At 41.4% G+C, this 23,332-nt stretch overlaps 1 protein-coding gene across 1 annotated transcript in view; it reads right to left on the bottom strand.

The window, feature by feature from the left end:
• LOC128127816 (uncharacterized) overlaps window positions 1–23,332 on the bottom strand; it is a 31,255-nt gene that overhangs the window by 7,322 nt on the left and 601 nt on the right. The window lies entirely within an intron of this gene.

Raw genomic sequence — 23,332 nt, 5'->3', positions numbered from 1 at the left:
TAAACTATCCATCTAGACTCTTAAAAAGGTTTTGAATGATAAAAAAGGGGTCCCAATGGCTTAAGATGTCCCCTGCATGGATTAGGAAGGTCTTAATGGGTTACGACCAAGTATTAAGAGTTTTCTGATCGTCCAAAGTGATAAAGTTCGTGACTTTAAGGGTCCTAGGCACATTTGGTCACTGGATCTAGAATTTGGGCTGAAGTGCTTAAGCCATTAAGCACTTATTAGGGCTTTGGCAAATCGCTACGTACGCCCAACATAAATCAAGTATGCCCAACGTACTGGGTCAATCACCCCGATGGTGGTCAACGGCAGGACGAGTAAGCCCAACGCACCAGAGGAGTACGCCCCGCGTACGTCCTCTATTGGGCTTTCGTCATTTGGGCTGTTTATGGACTAGTTGGGCTTGGGCCTTTGCTGGACTTTATAAATACGATATTTTGGGCCAGATTTGAATATGGATCTTGGAATGAGGCCCAATTAGGGAGTTGGGCACAATTTGGTAAATTGGGCCAATAATGGGCTTTGCATAAGGACGTTCGAGGGTATGGATTTGGCATTATGCTAGGCCCAATAGAGAGAAGGGACATGATGGATTGTGTGGACCCTTAGTCAAGACAAATATCTTGTGTATTGACTTGGTATTTATTATGTGATAGTTCGAGATTTACGGTGAGACAACGATCAGAGCTTTAAGTACTTCAGCACTACTTGCAAGGTGAGTTATCCTCACTATACTCAAGGGTCTAAGGCACCAAGGCCGACCCTTTGGATTGTTAACTGGTTATGTTATGCTAGTATGATGTGTTAGATCGTTATCCTGGTAGATAGGATGATATTATGTATTATGTGGCTATGATCCGTTAGATTGGTTTGTTTGTCTATAAACTATTATGTGATTATGTGTTTTATGTGCACATGTTTGTTTGGACGTTGAGGCTTATCTGCTTTGTGCAAAACCCAATAGACCTGGGCATTCTAACCTGTTGGGGTCGGCCGTGAGTATTCCATCCCGAAGATGATTGGACTCATAGTATGTGGGCATTCCAACCTGTTGGTTGTGGGCCTGGGGTATTCCATCCCGAGGTTGATTAGATACATAGTATGTTGGCATTCCAACCGGATGGTTGAGGGCCTAGGGTATTCCAACCTGATGGTTGACTGGACCCATACTATGTTGTTTATGATTATATGTGTATTGTTGTATGTATGGGTATTTTGGGGGAACTCACTAAGCTTGGGCTTATAGTTTTAGTTTATTGTTTTAGGGACATCAAGGGATCCCGGAAAGGCAAAGGAGTGATCGTACAACTCCTCATATTTATGTTTATGTTTCTGGGATACTCTGATATTATACATTTTGAAAACAAGTTTTGTAATGGTTAATGGTTTAGAAATGTTTTTAAAAAGTTTAAATTTGGCATGATTTTTATGGGTGTTACAAGTTGGTATCAGAGCCTTGGTTTGAGTGAATTGGAGGAAATTTCGTATGAATCCAGTTTCAAATCAAGGAAGGATTTTCAAAATAATTTTAAAATGATTTTCAAAATAAGTAAATGAGGATGCATGGTGTACGATCAATCGGAGCCAGTAAGTAGATCCCAAAATACCATATGGTTATTTGATATTGTAATATGTTAGAGCAGCATGCCAGTTCTAAGCTAGGGATCTTCAGGAATTACATGATAGATTTGGTTGATTACATGATTCCTGCTAGCCTAGGGTTTTCGTTATATGAGATTGGCATCATTAATGCAGTTGCTTGTGTATGCATCACGGTTGTACATAATTAAGATCTTATAGCCTTGGAATGTTTGGTTTGGCCTTATGTTCTGTTCTTATTTGATTGGGGGCTTAGGGTAGGATCAGATATTTGAAAGTCTATAGGGTCCAGCGTTATGTATGGCTAGCATACACTTGTGCTGTAGGTTTGGTGGAAGTTTCATGGATGGGTGAGTTGTGTGAGGCCGCTAGGTCAGTGGTGAGACAGTTAGCCTTCCTCTACGAGTGAGGTTGAGCGACCACCATGTATATGTATATTGTTAGGGTGTTGTGGTGATACTTGATTCGTGTCTCAAGTATCAGATATCTTGTGGCCATGAAACATTCTATAATAAATTTATTTACAAATAATTCATCATGAATATCCTGTATCTAATTTATAAGCATTGAATTAGAAGCATGCCCACAACATATTACTCACTTGCACCTAAAATTAAGAAAAATCCCCAAATGCAAAGACGTCCATAGAATGAGTAACCTACAAGAACACAAAGAGGTGAGAAAACCAAAGATTATCGTGTAAAAGTTCATGTAAATTTTTGTGTAACATCCTGAGATTTTGCAGGTATTTCTGAACCCTCTCTACTATCATTATTTGGTTATTTGTAGTCCTTGGGGTTGGAAGTGTAGACCCAATATAATTTTAAGGGCCAAGGTTGCAACCTTGGACCAAGAAGGAGTACGATGAGCGTGCATAAGAGTACGCTAAGCGCACTAAGTTCTGCCTTAGTACGTTGGGCGTACACTTGGGTATGCTAGGCGTACTTATGACGGGATGAAACCCTAATATTTAGGGTTTGGGGGCTTTATAAGCAACATTTTGAGCTCATAACCCTCCCATACCTCAGCCTCCATTGCTTAGAGTCGTTTCCCCCAAACCATAGTCATTTCCTTGAGTGTGTGAGCTTATAGAGTGCATTTTGAGTGTTTTGAGAAGAAGATGTTGCATCAAGGAGTTGTAGAAGAAGATCCAGCTTGTAGATCTTAAGTTGGTTGGTGCCCTAGAAGCTCCAGAAGGTAAAAAGCTTCAAACTTTACACATACATTTTATAGATCTTGCTATTTTGGCTTGTAGGAACCCTTTCTTGTCCCAAAAGTCTGAAAATGGTGCATGATGTGATTTGTACGAAATAAATTGTTCTTCTAGACTCTTGAAAAGGTTTTGAGTGATAAAAATGGGGTCCCAATGGCTTAAGATGTCCCCTGCATGGATTAGGAAGGTCTTAATGGATTACGACCAAGTATTAAGAGTTTTATGGACGTCCAAAGTGATAAAGTTCTTGACTTTATGGGTCCTAGGCACATTTGGTCACTGGATCTAGAGTTTGGGTTTAAGTGCTTACGTCGTTAAGCACTTATTAGGGTTTTGGCAAATCGCTACGTACGGCCAGCATAAATCAAGTACGCCCAGCGTATTAGGTCAACCACCTCGATGGTGGTCAACATCAGGACGAGTACGCCCCGCGTACGTCCTCTGTTGTGCTTATGTCATTTGGGCTTCATGTTTTAGGGTGCTTATGGACTAGTTGGGCTTAGGCCTTTGCTAAAATTTATGAATATTGTGTTTTGGATCAGATTTGAATATGGATCTTGCAATGAGGCCTAGTTAGGAGTTGGGCTCAATTTGGTAAATTAGGTCAACAATGGGCTTTGCATAAGGACTTTCAAGGTTATGGATTTTGCATTGGGCCTAGGCCCAATAGAGAGAAGGGGTATGATGGATTGTGTAGACCCTTAGTCAAGACTAATATCTTATGTATTGACTTGGTATTTATTATGTGATAATTCAAGATTTACAATGAGACAACGATCAGAGCTTTAAGTACTTCAGCACTACTTGCGAGGTGAGTTATCCTCACTATACTCAAGGGTCTATGGCACCAAGGCCAACCCTTTGGATTGTTAACTGGTTATGTTATGCTAGTATGATCTGTTAGATCGGTATCCTGCTAGATAGGATGATATTATGTATTATGTGGCTATGATCCGTTAGATTGGTTTGTTTGTCTATAGACTGTTATGTGATTATGTGTTATATGTGCACATGTTTGTTTGGCCGTTGAGGCTTATCTGCTTTGTGCAAAACCTAATAGACCTGGGCATTCTAACCTGTTGGTTGTGGGCCATGAGTATTCCATCCCGAGGATGATTGGACTCGTAGTATGTGGGCATTCCAACCTGTTGGTTGTGGGCCTGGGGTATTCCATCCCGAGGATAATTGGACACATAGTATGTTGGCATTCCAACCGGATGGTTGAGGGCCTGGGATATTCCAACCCGATGGTTGACTGTACCCATACTATGTTGTTTATGATTATATGTGTATTGTTGTGTGTATGGGTATTTTGGGGGAACTCACTAAGCCTTGGGCTTACAGTTTTAGTTTATTGTTTCGGGTATATGAAGGGATCCCAGAAAGGCAAAGGCGTGATCGTAAAGCTCCTCATATTTATGTTTATGTTTCTGGGATGCTCTGATATTATACATTTTGAAAACAAGTTTTGTAATGGTTAATGGTTTAGAAATGTTTTTAAAAAGTTTAAATTTGGCATGATTTTTATGGGTGTTACAAGTTGGTATCAGAGCCTTGGTTTGAGTGATTTGGAGGAAATTTCATGTGAATCCAGTTTCAAATCAAGGAAGGATTTTCAAAATTATTTTAAAATGATTTTTAAAATAAGTAAAGGAGGATGTAGGGTGTACGATCAGTCGGAGCCAGTAAGTAGACCCCAAAATACCATATGGTTATTTGATATTGTGATATGTTAGAGCAACATGTCGGTTCTAAGATAGGGATCTTCAGGAATTACATGATAGATTTGCTTGATTACATGATTCCTGCTAGCCTAGGGTTTTCGTTATATGAGATTGGCATCATTAATGCAGTTGCTTGTGTATGCATCACGGTTGTACATAATTAAGATCTTATAGCCTTGGAATGTTTGGTTTGGCCTTATGTTCTGTTCTTATTTGATTGGGGGCTTAAGGTAGGATCAGATATTTGAAAGTCTATAGGGTCCAGCGTTATGTATAGCTAGCATACATTAGTGTTGTAGGGTTGGTGGAAGTTTCATGGATGGGTGAGTTGTGTGAGGACGGTAGGTCAGTGGTGAGACAATTAGCCTTCCTCTAGGAGTGAGGTTGAGCGACCACCATGTATATGTATATTGTTAGGGTGTTGTTGTGATACTTGAGACAAATATGGGTAGGTGTGAAAGGTAGTATGGGCTCGTACTATTGAAATCACAAGACCCATATGCTTATCAAGGAAGTCACAACCCCTCGGGTTTAGTCGGGAGTTGGTTCCCAGTTATTTATGTGGATTGTCTGATATCTTCCTGTTATATTTTCAGTATGGTGGTTACGAGGCGTTTTATGACTCGATCGGATCGGGATCAGGGCTGGGCAATCAGGAGGCCCCGACAGCGCCTGAGGTTGTCTGATAGGATGGGCAAGTGTTGACAGAGGATCGTGTCAGGGAGGTCATCCACGATGAGGTGGTCGGGATTGTCCGGGTCAGATTCCGGATATGTTTGGGTCTATCAAGACCGCTATGATGGTGTCTTTTGATGACATATACGCAGCCCTCGAAGAGACGGCTGCTGCAACAGCTACAACGACTGTAACAATGGCAGGGGGAGGAGCTGGCCGACTTTTTCAGTACCGGACTTCGATAACAGTTAGCCCCCGAATTTTTATGGTACTTAGGATCCGATCATAGCCATGAGGTGGCTTTCTGACGTGGAGGGATGCTTCTTCACGTGCTCATGTCCTACTGACCAAAAGGTCAGGTGTGCCCTGAACTTGTTGAGGACTGGGCAAAAGATTGGTGGAGATTGGTGACTGGGTCATATACGGATGACCAGAAAGCCGTTGTTACTTGGAAGCGGTCCAGGGATATGTTCCGCGCTCGCTACATTCAATGGGTCGAGCACGAGCGGTTGTCACATGAGTTCTTGGATCTGAGACTGGGTACGGAGTCGGTGACGAAGACCACCCGCATGTTTACCGAGAGGGAGATGTTTTGCCCCGACTTTGCTTCAAAAAGGCTTAGATGACACATTATCTGAGCATGCTCAAGACTGACATTCGTCAGTTTGTTACCACCTATCGATGTGATACGTTGTTGGAGTTATAGGAGGCCGCTAGGCGGCGTGAGTTGGAGATTGAGTTGCAATTGAGGAAGCAGAGGCAGGACCCAACACAGTCACAGCCAGCGCCGAAATGGTCCAAGACCGCTGATACCAGGACTAGGGAATAGCCAGGCCGCACTTGTGGGAAGTGCGGAAAGGCTCATTCGGGGACTTGCGGATCAGGGGGTAGGTGTCACAAATGTGGCAAGCAGGGCCATCTGGCCAGGGATTGCAGGCAGCAAACTCCGACTCCCAGACTCAGAATTTGTTATCATTGTGAGTAGGTGGGCCATATGAAGGCCCAGTGTCCCCTACTATTCGTCAAGCTGGAACAGGCTCCAACGTCGGCTACACTGAGGATTACAGACGGGAGGCCAGGTAGAGCAGAGCCCCCAAAGGCTGAGGTGCATACCTTCCAGCTCACTACAGAGGAGGCCAGGGCAGCACCATATGTGGTTGTTGGTATGTTTCTATTCTTTATCTTACTGATTATATATGTTTTATGCTTATTTGTCTATACCTGTGTTTAGGTACGTTTTTAGTGAACTCTTTGCCTGTTTTGATTTTATTTGACTCGGGGGTGAGTCGGTCGTTTGTATCTCAGACATTTAGTAGGGAGTTCAGTGTGCCAGTAAGCAAGCTAGAGTGTCCGTTGCGAGTCTCTATCACCAACGAACCCGAGGTTTCTAATTCTTCGGTCTACCGAGGATGTGAGTTGGAGATCTTCGGGGTGTCCTTCCCGATAGACTTGATTTCGATTCCCATGGGGGATGTGTGCGTGATTATGGGGATGGACTGGCTTACTTGATTCGGTGCCATGATTAATTGTGAGGGTTAGAGGGTAGTAGTTCGAACCTCAAGTGGGGGAGAACTAATTATATATAGCAAGGGCACCAGATTGGGATCAGGGTTTTGTTCAGCTACTAGGGCTCGACAATATATTCAGCACGGGTGTGCAGGTTATCTAGCCTATGTGGTGGATATATGAGTCAGGGATCAGACTCTCGTTTTAGAGGTTCCAGTGGTTAGGGAGTTTGTTGACGTGTCCTAAGAGGAGTTACCATGGATACCTCCGGAGAGGCAGGTCGAGTTTCAGATCGATCTGGTGACAGGCGCGGCCCCTATCACCAAGGCGCCGTAGTGATTGGTGCCACCCAAGATTCAGGAGTTGTCATCACGGTTGAAGGAACTATTAGGCAAGCAGTTCATTCGACCGAGCAGTTCTCCATGGGGAGCACCGATCCTCTTCGTTAGGAAGAAGGATGGCTCGCACCGGATGTGCATTGATTATAGGGAGTTGAACAAGTTGACGATGAAGATGTTGGGTTTTGAGCATTCTAACACTCCTAAGTGTACATGAAACCCTAAATACCTTGGATCTATTTTTTCTCTATTATACATGCAAATATGAACTTTCTAAGGTATTCATCCTAACTAGCATAATATCATTGATTCATATGAATATATTAAGTTAAAATTACATACCTCTTTGATGTAGAATGTCTACATGAAGCTTGAGTGCCTAGTGCCCCATGTGTAACACCTCAAATGGTTCACACAACACCAAATACACATGGAATGACTTGAGAGAAATTGGAACCCTTCATAATATTGGCTAGCCCTTTCTACCATCTCATAGTGGCCGATTTTCCCAAAAATATGATCTTTATATAGTGTTACAATTAGGGTAAACCCTAATTTTCATGGCTTTCCATTTCCTTGGATCCATGGGTTCAAATACACCATGGAGCATTAGCCCACTATACAAGTATGGATGATTTGCACAATCAACCCATATATTTAATTAGTCTTCATTTGATCACTTAATTAATCCTAGATGAATTCTTGATCAATACTAATTAAATAATCTTATTAATATATTAGAACTTATAATGTATTAACAAACCTTAAGTGTTATTTCTCTCATTTTAGTCTATCCAAATACATGATGCCATACAACCCAAATGGACCATGTCGGGTCGGGTCAAGTCTTACCAATTATAGTTATTGACTTAGACATTAATCCAACTGTCTCCCACTTGGATAAGTCTAAAACTATTATTGCATGTATGACTTCAAGAACCGACTGGCAATCGTAGCTCTCAAAAGCATCTGTCGAACTCTGACCTCGTCGATGATCTCTGACCTTTGTCAATGACTCGTCCATTAGATAAGGGATCATATATTCCTCCATTCTAGATATCATATGGACTGAGACATGGATTATAATCATTCTCTCTGTCCATTTTTTATTTCCCGATTTCCGATTTATGACGACTGACTAATTGAACAAATCAAATCAGTCCTGGCCCGGCCGAGCACTTCCATTTGTCATCATCAAATCATCGAGAGGCCCACAGATATCGCTCTTACCCCGAAGGTAAAAGGAATGGATAAAATTCGACTCATATGGCTTGTTCTACTACTTGTTGAATCATACACAAAGACACGTTTTATAACACCTAGTTACCGAATGCGTTTTCGTGCAATCAATGTACAACCAACTCATAGTAACAACTCATATCTCTAGGTTTGAAGAATAAAATATATTATCGTCTCATGATCACTCGTGATAAAATCCATCAAGTGATTCTAATGAGCATGGGTTGAATCCAATACTCAGAACTTATGAGCACTCATGAGTGTTGTAGCCCTTTGTCCAACATCTTAGACCTCTACAAGACAACCCATGACAGTCTTGATTCATATCTACTTCCAACATATGACCGACTGTGGATAGTTTGAATAACTTAGTCAATCAGGAAGAACGAGCTAGTTATTCTGGAAGTCAAAACATATAAAATGAAACACAATAATGATAGAATCTAATATGGTATCAAAACCTATGAATATAAATAAAACACCTCTTATTTATCACCATATGATTACACATTATTCATTGTATACTGTTTCAGCTATCAACTTTATTCTTGAATTAAAACAATAGTTGTCCCATGCTCCAAGCATGTACATTATGTTTTCTAAACACTAGTCATGCCAAACACCAAGTATGCATACTATGTTTATCTATGATCTTTACTTTGAGAAATAGACCAGTTTAACATAACTCCAATGATTCTCATTTCACAGTCCCAATTCCTTACTGCAAATGCAAGAATTCCAAATTCATGCCATTTACTGAAATCTGTTAGATTCTAAACTAATATGCATTGATCCTCTTGTAATGATTATGCACAAAGTTAGAAAGACTTGACAACAAACATTACAGAGCATTCCAAAGGAGATCAACTCCTTGGAAACATCCTTCTTGCATTAAGTTTCCTAATCTTACACAGATTGAATAATTTCTAACTTTGAAACATTTCCATATTCCATTTTGACTATCACTTCTGAACAAGAGTTGCCTCCTTATAGATTATGTCAATACGGTCCTTCCATAATTAACACTATACTTCCAACTGTCCTTGAGCAACCAATCTTTGGTAAACCTTAGATTGTCCTCAATAATTGGTTAATCCTTTTAGTCATATCCAATTCTACACCTTTTCCCTTCTTAATTCCCCAGGCATTTGGAAAATTTTGGAAAGGATGAATATAGCACATGTAATCAATCCTATATCCGAAGCATATGGGACACGATTCATGATGTATCACATAAAGACTAAACCAATCTTTTGCTATAAGATTTCCATTTCAATTTCCCAAGTTCTCATAATTCAGATTATGAAAAGGGATGCCGTAATCATAATTGAATTTTAGAACACAAATAATGGACCCATATATAGAATTTTCTTATGTTGAGCCATTCCAACATAAAATTCATATATATATACTTGACTAAATACGATTGAAACCTCAATCTAAGCTTTTAGATTTGAGATGAAGTATAATTTCCTCTCCCTTAATTATAGCAAAACAACTCTTTCCCAATTGAATCCTTTTGTTTTCTATAATTAACATTGCTAACTTGCAACCTTTATCATAATTATCATGCTCCCACTAACATGATGATTATTAGCATCACACTTATGCTCCCACTAGATTTGACATGTACTCAAAAATCAGCTGGACTTCTAGAAATCAATATTTTATTGACTTTCTAACCAAAGTTTAGATTTCTGATACTAGATTGCTTTGATAAAATTTTATCAATATCATACACCTTATCTTAGATAGCTCACAGGTGTGTCTAAACAATTTTTAAGAACTATGAAAAGGGATGCCGTAATCATAGTCTTGATTGTTTAGACCTTTGCCACTTCTCACAAATCCATGTTAGTGTGCCGATTAACCACACATGCTCCACTAACGATTTTAAGAATGCGAATATCACAATTACTATCTAGCTAAAATCTACTTAGTGAAAGTGTTTCCTCACCATCATTTTCATGAATCGGAGAGAAGCCTTATGACACTTAGATTTAATGGTGTATGTGTTTTTATCCATGTGAATTTGTCAAACCATAATCACAAGACTAGGTTAGTGAAAAATCCTAACTCATATGGATTGAACTTGTGCAATCTTAACTTCTTGCCACCTGGTAGCTCAAGGGCCTGCCATTGCTTCCAAGTTGTTGTGCAACCAAATGAGAACTCTAAGAACTCATATGCAAAGCCAACTTTAATTGGAATGGGCGTAGAATATGTCAACACGATAGGTTATAAACCTCAAGTTGTGTGCTAGTGAAGAACTTCAGGTTTTATTCTTGATTAGTTCTTGAGACTTTCAAGACCTTTAAGACTCCCAGTGTCCTCTTGACATATAAGACTTTCTTGTCAGATATTCAAGAGATAGTGTGGATTCTAATCAAGACAAACACTTCACACAATTGGCCTTAGTTGGTCTTTGTTTTATCCAAAACATCACAACTTACCAATTTCAAATGTACAAGACTAGAAAACTTTTACTTTTACATTTGACAAGTGTTTTCAACCTTCCTTTAAGATATATCACTCAACTTACAGTCTTGGAGTATGACTCTAAGACTTGTTTTGGAACGAAGTATGACTCATCTTCTTGATTTGACCACTTCAACAATTCATAACTCCTCTTCTTAGCTATCAGAATGCACTTAGAGGATGAATTGCGATAAGGTCTCAAAATCATTAAGATGGTCTTAAAACATGATACTAAAGTACTCTCCCATCTTTTCAGATTTGAGAAACTTTTATCTTTCCGCCTAAGTTGATTCTTCTTATTCGCTCTGCCATACACTGAAATTTTTCTAGTGCTTCAGAATTATACTTAAGCCTGTAAGTATAACCATATTTACTAAACTTTAGTAAATCATGACAAATAGTCTTATCGATCTTTCATGGTGGACTTAATCAGTGCAAAAGAATGTGTACTCGATCCCTTAGTCCTTTACTTGACTCACACATCCATGTGAACAAGTAGTTAGTCTTAATTTTCCAATGCTTGAAAGTTCTCATTCATCATGATATACAACTTACATGATTCCAAGTTTCTATCCAACTGAAACTTGGGTGATGAGAAACTTTCCTTTTTTGGTAAATTTAGACACTACCACAAATGATAGAATCAAATTCATATTTCCACTCTTGCTATTAATGGAATCATATAAGCAACAAAATTTTCACAAATGCCATTGTAAGGATACTTTAAAATAAATAAAATCAAAATTTTTCCCTTTTATATTAAAAACTTTGAAGAAAAACTATCCTTACAGTGCAAAAACACATGAAAACTTTGTTGTTATTTATTCCTAAGCAATATAGCATAACTCTTAAGAAGTAGCTCAAGAATCCGATCTTTAAACTATGCAATAGAAATCCATCTACTAGTCACATCATGTATCAAGAATCTCAGAATATAAACTTAGCAGAGTTGGATAGTGGACTTTACTTGAAGTAGAGTCAAACTTATTGACTTTAATATCCTTAGGTAAATTTGGCAGCTTCGCAACCAATGCCCCTTTCTATGGCAATGGACCCTTGAGAATGGGACTATCTCAGACTTATCATTTCTCTTTACCATTTGGTCAGAGAGAGCTTTACTGGATATCCAATGTCACATTGTCAATGTCCATTGATAGTTTGGAAGTTGATCTTAGCAAATAGATAAGATCATTAAGGGTCTTGTCATAGTCTATTTCTTAGGAGTCCCAAAGGAACTCAGTATGTGACTTAGAAAGTAGTTGATCCACCAACTTTCTCAAGACTTTGACACCCAACTCTCTCGACTTGTCAATATGTGACTCCATCTCCAAGATGTGATAACACATAGACCTTTGCTTGCCAATAGGGCTTGAGTGACCTTAAACTTTTCAAGAACTTGTGGGTTAGGGAGAATAATTGGAGGAGGTGAAAGAAGTATGATTTCCATGGGACATCATCTTCCTTTTAGGAAAACTTGTTTTAAGAGATTTGGGAAGATCATCTTTTGGGAGATATTCAAGATAGTTGATTTAAAGTCTTTAATATAACACCCAATATGAAATATAAGGCTAGTGATGATATATGGTCCATTAGCATGGCCTAGACCACTCTAGAGCGCCAGCCTGGCCTGGCGCGCCCCTTCTAGCCCTGCATGTCGTTCCCTTTCCAACCTTGCAGGGGACTCTCCCGATGGCCCGGCCTAGCGCTCCCTTGCCAGCCTTGCTGGGGACTCTCCCGTCGGCCCAGCGTGGCACTCCCTTTCCAGCCTTGTTGGGGACTCTCCCGCCGCCCCGGCCTGGCGCTCCCTTGACTGTCTTTTCTGGTGCGTGCCCGCCAGCCTTGCCTGGGGCGTGCTCGCCAGTCCCGCCCGGCGCCTCCGGGCGTCCATGCCTAGCTCCTTGCTAGTTGGGCCTGAATTGGGCTGTCCCAAGGCCTGACCTAATTCCCCTTGACCTATTTGACCCCTATATAATAAATAGTATCTCCTCCATGGAGAGGGATCTTCCCCCACAGCTCAACTGCCACTAACTCCGGCTGGGTGGCTCAGCCACCACCCGCCGCTGTTAGCCACCATACACCACCACCAGCACCAAGATGGTTCTCTCCAATTATGGAGGACCATCTCAGATCTTCCAGTTGATCTAACTTGACCGTCGGAGTTCGCTCCCGGGACACAGTCCCTGGGACGGCTCTAACGTGTCTCTCTTATTGTGATGTCCAGATCTCCACCGCAGCAGACGACTAGAAGACTCGTCGGAGCTCGATGCCGCATCATTTGACGCCATCCCGGATTCGAGCAAGTAGCAAAAGCCTTAGTTGGTTTCAAGCTCATTTTTCTCTCAGATCTGCTGTTCTTCGCATCAAGTTTGCTTAGATCTGTACATTTCTACTCACATTGGTTCAGATCTTGTTTCTTGTCAAGATCTTTCCAAACTTTCTTCACAATCTTTTAGATCTGTAGATCCATTTTCGTTTTTAGTTCAGATCTATAGATCTACACGATTTTCTTCACTCAAATATTCCCAAAGTTTGCCAAAACCTTTTGAGATCCGTTTTTGTTCACATCCTGCTGGGTTTGTTGAGCATGTTCAGAAGAAAAAGAAAATTTTATAAATTATTATTTCATTTTCAGTTCATATATTGTCAGAAAATCGTTTTTAGTTAATATTTTCTACGAACAACCTCACTACTTGCATCAGCTGTTTGTAAGCACAACTAAGATATTTGTCTATTTCACAAAAAAAAATCGAATTCTTATCCTATTTTGTTCATATTTTTGGTGTTTCCTTTAAGAGCTTAAAGAAGGAAAACGAAAATTTTCAAATCGGTTTTCTTGTTCATATTTTGATATCTTGTTGAGTAAGCTTAAGAGAAATGAATGTTTCAGATCCGTTTTTGTATTTATGTTGGGATTTTATCAAAAAGTTTGAGAAGAAAATAATTTTTCGTTGTTAATCTGATGTTTCTTTTTAAAAACTTTGAAAAGAAAAAGAAGGAAGTTTTATCGGTTTTTACCCACGTGTTTAGAAAATCTTATTTAATTTATGATTTTCTATGTACAATTTGATTCAAGTAGTTTAGAAATTTGGAGAAAGAAATAATTTTTTATGAATTTTTACCATTTTCAGTTTTATAATTCATTTCCGAAAATGATTTTGGATATACAACCTGTTTAAGTTCGCTTGTACATACAGTTATAATGTTTGTACATCTTATATAACTTTCAAGAACCGTTTGATGTTAACCATCATTTCACCAAAATTATCTATCCTCAAAATACATTTACCATAAACCCAGTTAGAGTGAGAATTACAGTGATGGTAAACTTTTGAAGTTTACCGTTTCAAAGAAAAAAAAGAAGGGGGAGAGATAGTATAAAGTATATGCTATAAACCAAAGACAAAAACCCATGAGGGACCCACCTGGTCCACTTCTCCATATACAGAAAAGACAAAAGAAGCGGACCCACCACGTGATCTTTGTAGATGAACCACCATCAGCTCCCGTGCCTCTCGACGACGCACAATCAATAGCAACCTCATCCTGTTGCCGACAGCAACCAAGTTGACCACCTGTTGGCCACACCAGTTCTGGCTCACAACCATCGTCGGTCAATCGCCATCTCTGACTTAGATTAGTGCTCATTGACTTGTTGGATTCCAATAACGACCTTCATCCCCTGGAAGTGATCACTGACCCAGCAACCCCTGATCGTCGGTCGCTCATTGGCGCCCAGCGACAGCAGCTCCAACTGTCTACCACCGCCTATTACCACCAGCTGCCACGATAAACCTCCTTCAACAACAGTACCATCTCCGCCAACTAAAATTGGATCCAAAGCGCCACCAGTTAGCATCAAACAGTCAAAATCAGACCATGATTAGTCGATCCCAACGACCCAGACGACCACCTATCGCGATCATCTTCAGGAAGCGAGTAAACAAACCATCATCGCCGGGGAAACTCGGATCCAAAGCGCCTCCGGCCCTTCGTTTTATCGATTCGCCGCCACCAGTTACGCCCTCGCCACCTGACGACCACAGTAGCCTCAATGTTTGTCGTTACTGCCTCCAGACCACCTGTCATCGCCGATTAATCTCTGAATCATCAACAATTGCGATCGCAGATGTCATTTTCTTGAATCGTCGATGACAGCTGAAGCCAATCCACCTCCGGTCACCGAAAGCCTTCAAATGACGATCACCAGACCTAGTACTGCCGGCGAACTCGTAGCCTAGTTTCCCTCTATATCCGGCGAGTTCCGACGAAGCAGCCACATCTCCAGTCGCGTGTCTTATTCTGGGAATCTCACAATGAGAGACATTGGGATCCCTTTTCCAAAACTGATGAAATAAAGTAGGGCAGGCCTATAAGTATTGCACGAATCAAACAAAATCAGCATTGGGTTGATCAATTAATATGGACTATCAAGGCTATGATTTGGGCTTCCCATATATTGGTACATGGGCCGTTTAATTCACTTTTGGCATCTTGAGTTCTTCTTAAGCCAATTTTTAATTCCAATGGGCTGAAAGGAAAGAATGGGCCACCCACAGCATGTCTATGTTTCAAAGCAAAGAAAAGAAAAGAGAGAGAAAGAATTAAATGTTTGGCTAACCTATACAATACACTTTAAACAAAAAATGTTGACGGGCCCAAACATGGAAGACTTTTTATCTCCATCTCGCTTAAAAAAAATGGGTTTTTCCTTATAACCAATTTGGGTTGCCACGTCCAGCAACTTTAGATTGGGCTGATAATTTGGACTCGTATTTATTTTGGGTTGTTCTAACAAAAGAAAAATTAGCATTGGGCCTATAATTTGCAAGTAGGCTCGTCATAATTTGAATTATGAATCTCTTCCAAATCGAGCACAACAAATTCACCTTGGGCTTTTCCTAGGCAATTTTATGGGCTATTTCATCTACAAAGAAACATATAGCCCACCAACTTTACAAAAAAAAGAGTAACCACTCAACGCTCACGTGCTGAGCCCCCGCTCAACAAAAACGTTTTCAGAATATGCGTTGTGGCCTGGACCACTTGACAGTTTCTAAAGAAAAAAAAGAGGAAGGGAAAGAGTAGTAGCTCCTACTACTCGTGAAGTATTTCGAAACAACCCTCAGCAACCGCGTCGCTCGACTATCAGCAATCGTGGTGACCAACTGCAGGCATTCTCGCTACTCACCCCTCACCATTCATGTTGACCGGCCTTCACTAGTCTCACGGCTCAACCATCAATAGTCATGCAGCCCGGCCATAAGCAACCATACGAACAAACCCAGCAGCCGTAAAGCCTGGACACTAGCAGCTACATTGTCTACCTCCCAGCAGTGGCCTTGCCCAACTCTCAGCGGTAGCGCTACCCAGCTCTTGTCGGCCTGCTTGAATCGCCTAGCTCTTTCTAGTAGCTGTATTTCTCAGATTTTAGCAGCTATGCATCCAACGTTCTCTCTCTCCGCCTCCTATAATAAAAATAAAATGGGGGGGGGGAGAAAGATTAGCGACACCATGTAGAAGTGTTTTTTATTCCGAAGGGGAAGAGTTAAAGTACTTGAAGAATTGATACACTGCATGGTAGTGCATTCCCAAGACGACATTAGTATTCCGGGTTGAAAGAGCAGCATCGTGGTCCAACTCTCGGTGGTCTTGTTGCCCAACTCTCAATGGTCGTGTTGCTCACCTATTGTTAGCAGCTCCCTGCCTGGGCCTCAGCGGCCTTGCTGACCAGTTCCTAACAGCAGCCTTGTTACGCACCTCTTAACAGTAGCTACACTATCAAGCTCTAAGTAGCACTACCACATAGCTCTCCGCAAACAGCCGAGACACCGAGGCCTCAATTATTAGTACGACTAGCGAGGAATCAAAGCATCAGGTACCATTCCGCTTTAACCCAGACTGGTCACACGAGCTAGACACATAGATCGTAGGGTATTACGCCCAGTCGTGCGAGGTTTAGTACCCTCGCCTCGAGTCGCCTGGCTTCTCAGCCCGACTTCATTATAGCGGCACGCTCCGCATGTGAGGTTCAGCACCCTCGCCTTGAGTCGCATGGCTTCTCAACCCAACTTCATTATAGCGGCACGCTCCACATGCAAGGTTCAGCACCCTTGCCTTGAGTCGCCTGGCTTCTCAACCCGACTTCATTATAGCGGCATGCTCCGCATGCAAGGTTCAGCACCCTTGCCTTGAGTCAGCTGGCTCTTCATCCAGACTTCATTATAGCGGCACGCCCCGCATGCGAGGTTCAGCACCCTTGCCTTGAGTCGCTTGGCTTCTCAGCCCGGATCCATTATAGCGGCAAGCTCCGCATGCGAGGTTCAGTACCCTCGCCTCGAGTCACCTGGCTTCTCAGCTCGACTTCATTATAGTGGCACGCTCCGCATGCAAGGTTCGGCATCCTTTCCTTGACTCCCCTGACTTCTCAGCTCGACTCCATTAACGGCATGCTCCGCCAACGAGGCTCAAAGGCTCGCAACCTTTACCTATATGAATCCACACGATGCCTTCCCGCGTGATGTACTTACAGTCGCTGGCAGCCAAGCCTGATCCATTCCTCGCGATGCTCTCTCGTGTGATGTATCTACGGTCACTAGCAGCCAAGCCCGATCCATTCCGCGCGATGCTCCCCCACGTAACATTTCCATGATCGTTAGTTGCTAAGCCCAAGCCATTCTCCTAAGTCGCGCATCGTCGCGCATCACAAGCTTATTTCGCGACTAACACCATGATCTCGGTGCTTCCTCTCTCATAGTCATCATGGTTCTCTTGTGCTCAGACGATTGATGAAGTGTTATCCACATTAAAACTTGCTATATTGAGGTTAATCTCCAGCAAGAAGGTCATCCCGTCAGCGGCCTTGCTACCTACTACCTTTCAGCATCTCTGTTTCTTGGCTCTCGGAAACGGTCTTGCTATGCAACCTTACCTGTAGCCTCGCCGCGTATCCCACAGCATCTCTGTTTCCTGGCTCTCGGAAATGGTCTTGCCATGTAACCTTACCTGTATCCTCACCGTGTACCCCACAACATCTCTGTTTCCATGCTCTCGGAAACGGTGTTGCTGCGTAACCCCACCTGTAGCCTCGCTGCGTATCCCTCAGGATCACTATTGCCTGGGCCTCAGAAACGGTCTTGTTACATAACCCATACCTCTGGCCTCACCGCTCATCCCTTAGCACCTCTGTTGCCTGGCTCTCAGCAACAATATTACTGTATATTTCCTACCTATAGCCTCACTTCTTATTCCTCAAGAATTCTGTTTTTTGGCTATCAACAATAGTCTCACTATGTGACCCTCGCTAGCAACCTAATTGCCCAACTCTCAGAATCGCTGCTACTTATATTATGGTCAACAACCTTACGGTTTATTGGTTCGACGACATAGTCTGATGCGGCTACCTACGCTACCCACATCAGACTGGGGGGAATCTAGCTAGGTGCAGCCCAAGCAAAAAATACCTCCAAGACGGTTATTAATGCAGACTATGTAGATGGTTTTTCTGTTATTCCATTTACACGTAACTACAACAACATCTATGCCGAATAACAGTCTCAGAGACTACATGGCGAAGTTACGCTTCTTAGCTACCCCGATCCGAAATTTTATCGACATCAGTGTCGCGCAACAGTCCTTAGCAACCTCACACTCCTATCAATGAAGGAGTACCAAGTTATCTCGAGCTGCATAAGCAATGTTTTGCTCATCATACAACCCCACGGCTTTCGTGGGCGAGGTTCGGTTATTCTCTTTATTATTTAATGTATTGGTGCTTTATCTAGTCTGATCTGATTGTCAGTAACCCAATCGCATCAGACTAGGGGGACTTGACGACGCACAACTTATATGACTAAGTCCAGTCCGATGTCATTGGCCGCGTACCAATAACACCAGACTGGGGGGGACTTGATGATATATGGTCCATTAGCATGGCCTATACTGATCTAGCGCATCGGCCTGTCCTGGCATGCTCCTGCCAGCCTTGGCTGGCGTTCCCATGCCAACCTTGTTAGGGACTCCCTCACTAGCCTCGCCGGGGACTCTCCTGCTGGTTTATATAACTAGTTCCAGTCCGATGTCATTGGCCGCGTACCAATAACACCATACTGGGGGGACTTGATGATATATGGTCCATTAGCATGGCCTAGACCACTCTAGAGCGCCAGCCTGGCCTGGCGCACCCCTGCCAGCCCTGCATGTCATTCCCTTGCCAGCCTTGCTGGGGACTCCCTTGCCATCCTTGCTGGGGACTCTCCCACTAGCCCGGCCTGGCGCTCCCTTTCCAGCCTTGCTGGGGACTCCCTTACTAGCCTTGTTGGGGACTCTCCCGACGGCCCGACATGGCGCTCCCTTGCCAGCCTTGCTAGGGACTCTCCCACCGGCCCGGCCTGGCGCTCCCTTGACAGTCTTTTCTGGTGCGCGCCCGCCAGTCTTGCCTGGAGCGTGCCCGCCAGTCCCGCCCGGCGCCTCCGGGCGGCCTTGCCTAGCTCCTTGCTAGTTGGGCCTAAATTGGGCTGGCCCAAGGCCTGACCTAATTGCCCCGTATATAATGAATAGTATCTCCTCCATGGAGAGGGATCTTCCCCCACAGCTCAACCGCCACTATACTCCGGCCGGGTGGCTCAGCCGCCACCCGCCGCCGTCAGCCACCATACACCACCACCAGCACCAAGATGGTTCTCTGCAGCTATGGAGGACCATCTCAGATCTTCCGGTTGATCTAACTTGACCGTCGATGTCCGCTCCCGGGGCACAGTCCCTGGGACGGCTCTAACGCGTCTCTGTGATTGTGATGTCTAGATCTCCGCCGCAACAGAAGACTAGAAGACTTGCCGGAGCTCGATGTCACATCAGCTAGGACCCTACAAACTATTTTATAACTCAGAAGAGGGATGTCGTAATCCAAGCTATAAAATACTTGAAGGTAGGTGAATGACGATTCACCAATTTCCACCATGAAAATGAAATAATTTAATTAGGTTTTACTTGGATCTGAAACTCCTAGATCTTTTTAGATTCATTGAACTGTTCAATGGCATGTTTCAATCTCAAGTGTGCCCTTCAGGTTTCGTGACTGGGATGTCGAGGATCACAAAACAAGGTGTGAATAACCATGCAAATATACTTGGTACCCTTAAGTGTTTACCCCTTAATCGATGTGTCAGTTAACCACACCCGCTCCACCGATACTATTATAAACATTAAGTTACCCTTTGACTACCTTTTTAAATCCAGGTTAGTGACTTAAGCAAAGTGCAAAGTGTAATTTCATGGATTAGCACCTTATTCACATTTTCCTAAGTAACTAATATTGGGTATTTATAAAAGGTTTAGTTACTTAGTATTTATCATTAATAATTTTAATGAAGGGAAAATTCTAGTCCTTGTCCTACCCGTTCGACTAACGACCCTCCACCGGTCAAGGAAGCGGTGGGTGAGAGTGGAAACCCATTAAACTGCCATTTTATAGGCAGTAACCTTATACCCCCCTTATAGACCGGCTTCGTGAATGAGGCCTACTAACAGTAAGACTGACTTTACTCTTATACATATATATAAATATTATTAACTTATAATATTATAAATTATAAGGGTTGAATTTTAACTTTTAAAATTTTAAGGGCTAACTTGGAATTAAAGTATTCATAAGTGAAACTTTTTCAAATTCCAAAACTTGACGGCAAGTTTTGAAACTATTCAAAACTAATCCATTCCATAACTTATGTGTTTAAAGTAGTTTTAATTAAAAACTCTTCAAGTTCCATAACTTGAGGACAAGTTATGGAAGACTTTTAACTAATAAAAGAATGTAACTTTTCTTTATTTTGTAACTTATGGAATTAATTAAGGTTACATATTTTATTACTTAATGAAGTGACTCTTGAACCTCCATAACTTGAGGACAAGACTCTTCATTTTTGTAACCATTGCCAACTGTAATGGTGTTGATTATGATGGCATGTGCGGGATTAGAAAATATCTAGTGAATCATCATGTAAACTCAAGAGCACAAGGAATAAATAAATCTGTGCAAGCTCATATTAGATCTAGAAAGGATATACAAATGGGTTTGTACAAGTTTCTTTCTCTAGTCTAGCACTACAAATGGTTCCTTACATAATGGGAGTCACTCACTTCCTATTTATAGGAAAGACTCAACCCATTTACACATACAAGAAGGTAAGCCTAAAACACCACATCCAAGCATGACTTTGTACCCTAACATTCTCCCCCTCAAAGTTAGGATTGGATGTCCCGACTTCGGTATCCAACGAGCTCGTGCGATCAAGACAAAACTCCCCCTCGAAGTAACATCGGTCTTCAAATCCGCTAATGAATATCCGACAAACCCGAGAAGCTTCGAATACCCATCATGCTCCCCCTTTTTATAATCAAAAAATGATTATAAAACCCATAAAGGGTGAGAAGTTCCCGAGGAATAAACTTCACAATACTCCCCCTTGATGTGTACCAAAAATGAATCACCAAAAATCTTGCGCGGAAAAACAATCACGAAAAAGCCACAAAAATTTTCCAATTTATGAAAATTTTTGACTTTTTCAAAGAAAGTTGCAAAAATTTTCAAAAACCGGGTAGAAATTGTCAATAACAGAATTCTGTAGGGACCCGTTCCGCCAAAAACAACCAAATATGCGAAACACACCCCCATTTGCGAAACTGGGTAGAATGTGTAAATTCGCACAAACTGCAGGGACCAGAAATGAAAATTCTGCAATTTCTCAGCTTTTATTACCCATTTGCGAAGTTGGGTATAAACTGCCAGCATTTTGAAACTACATGGACTCTTTTCAAAACTTATGCATTCTTCATAATTTTTGCTCAATATTCGAAACTGGACCTCTTTTGCCATATCTTCAAAACATTAGGGACCAATTTCGAAAATTGTTTTTCTTCTTCCCATTCGTTAACCAGTGAAATGCTTCGCACGTTCCAGACAAATTCTTCGCACGTCGATATACAATTCTTCGCATACTAATCTTCGCACATCGACTTCAAAATCTTCGACTATCAAGTGTCGACTTCCCAAATCACTTGCGAAAACAGATGTGAATGAACAACTTTCGCATATTGTAACATGGATGCGAACGAAACACTTTGACCTTCAAACCCAATCATCCAATTTACAATACGAAGCCTTCACATCTCTAACTCAATTAACCCAAAGAACAAATCGTGACCATATGTGCGAACTGATTTTGACTTCAGAATTGACCAAAGCACATTATGTGAACCCGATTTTGATCTTCACTGCCTTTGCAACAAGAATTTTTGCATTGATTTCATTCACTCATATGCGAAAATCCAAACCCAATCATCTTCATATGCGAACTCAATTGAGACCCAGATGTGAATGATCTTGACCTCCAATTCAAAACAAGATCGATATGCGAACCCAAAATTGATTCTCATGTAACCAAATGAAACTGATTTCAATCATTCGACCATTTACTATCGATTGCGAGTCTCAATTAGTTCATCACTCAAACAACCAAAATCAGTTGATCATTGATATCAATTTCTTCTGATCATCAAAAACGAATTCAGACTCCAACCATACGAAATCAAAAATCAATTCACCAATCAAGTTCCCAAAACGACTTCACAGTCTTCGTTCTTTGACAATCGAAGCATCGATTCTTGACTTCTAATCATCGACTGTGAACTTCAAGCCTTCGATTAAAAAAAAACTTCGATTTTGACTTTCAGAGATTATGTTGACTTTCAATTGAATCAAATATTGACTGCTTGATCATAATTGACTTTAGATTTATATAAATCAAATACGATCGATTCACAAGACAAAGTTATACTCATCGATTGATAAAAACAACAAGATGAAATTTCATTCACTATCAAGATCAATCGAGAATACAATAACTAGAAACGAGTGAAGAACAAAAATGAACGAAGTATTTCCGATTACGATTGAATGATATTTTAGGCTTCATGAATAGTAGATAATTCTGAATTTTGGCTCAAAGAAATCGGACATGAACAGTAAGTTGAATATCAATTGGGCTTGAACATTTGAAGAATGAATAGAGAATTTCCAGAATTTAAACAAAATGAGTGTAATTTGATTTTGATCAAAACAAAAATAATTGGATCAATAATGGGGTTTGAAACAAAATAGATCCAATGAGGCAAATCGATCAAAAATTGAAAAACGAAAAACACGAATCGAAATCATGGATGTTTTGGAATCCATTTGAGAATTTGAGATACCTTTTTGACGAATAGAGTTTTGTTTGTAATGAACGAATCAAATCTAGAAGATCTTGGTTCCTCTGTTGGAACGAGAAAATCTACAATTTGAACATTGTACCACCCATTATGGGAGATGTACAACTTGTTCTTCGTGTTCTTCATCAAACCAAGAACATTTTCAAAAGAACCACCAACACTTTTGGGTTTTGACTTCAAATTCAATGCAACATTTGGAGATTGTTGCTTTGGAACCCAAATTTGCTTAACGAATTTTGGCTTCATAACGTTTGACGATTTTTGTGAGTAAACCCGATTTTTCCGATTAA

Source organism: Lactuca sativa, chromosome 8, assembly GCF_002870075.4.
Source record: "Lactuca sativa cultivar Salinas chromosome 8, Lsat_Salinas_v11, whole genome shotgun sequence".
Lineage (NCBI taxonomy): Eukaryota > Viridiplantae > Streptophyta > Magnoliopsida > Asterales > Asteraceae > Lactuca > Lactuca sativa.
Note: the sequence above shows the minus strand (reverse complement) of the source record. Positions and strands in the feature narration are given on the sequence as shown.